Source organism: Phaethon lepturus, unplaced genomic scaffold (genome assembly GCF_000687285.1).
Source record: "Phaethon lepturus isolate BGI_N335 unplaced genomic scaffold, ASM68728v1 scaffold21074, whole genome shotgun sequence".
NCBI lineage: Eukaryota > Metazoa > Chordata > Aves > Phaethontiformes > Phaethontidae > Phaethon > Phaethon lepturus.
Window position 1 is genome coordinate 2,650 of NW_010535734.1, and position 692 is coordinate 3,341.

At 38.0% G+C, this 692-nt stretch overlaps 1 protein-coding gene across 1 annotated transcript in view; it reads left to right on the top strand.

Annotated features, from left to right (window-relative positions):
• The window catches only part of LOC104619903 (uncharacterized protein C20orf26-like), a 13,570-nt gene that overhangs the window by 1,608 nt on the left and 11,270 nt on the right, over positions 1-692 (top strand). The window lies entirely within an intron of this gene.

Consider the following 692-nt stretch of genomic DNA (forward strand, 5'->3'; position numbering starts at 1 on the left):
TTAGGATTTTCATGTGTTAGTAATTGTGCCTGGTATTGTAAGCTGATAGGCAACATAACCTGTTTAATTCCTGAAGTCTGCCTTCTATAGCAAATGATTTTATAAAACCTTAACCATGTAATCACTACTATTGGAAGCCAAATGGGAAACAATAAACCATTAGTGTAATAGCACATTAGAAACGGCTATCTTTATAAATAATACATTTCAGTTGTACATTTATAGCTCAATATGATACCAGCAAAAGGTGTTTCAGGCCCTCATAGTTTATACTTGCCGCTGCTGCCGCAGATTGGAAAGACACCTCTATGCAAACCAAGATAGATGCCAATTTTCCCTGCAGAGAATGAAGCTGGCAACCTCTTTTTGCACATATGGTAGATGGATTGGTTAATCAGCCTCTGCTGAGCCTTGGGCCTAAAATTACATAGCAGCCAGACAACTGCAGCGACCCAGCTTTTGTTCGGTTACGCAAACAAGGCAAACAAACAATCACTTGTTGTTTGATGGGGGGGGAAAAAATTAAACTTTTATTTTATTTTTATTGGAGTGCTGATGGCCTGATAAAACAGCTATACAAATCCAGCTGTTGAGTTTTCATTATGTTTATAAAGGAGGCTTTCATTAAGTGTATTAAGGGGGGGGGGGGGGTTTTTTGTTTTTTTGGTTTTTCTGCGGATTGTTATTAATGT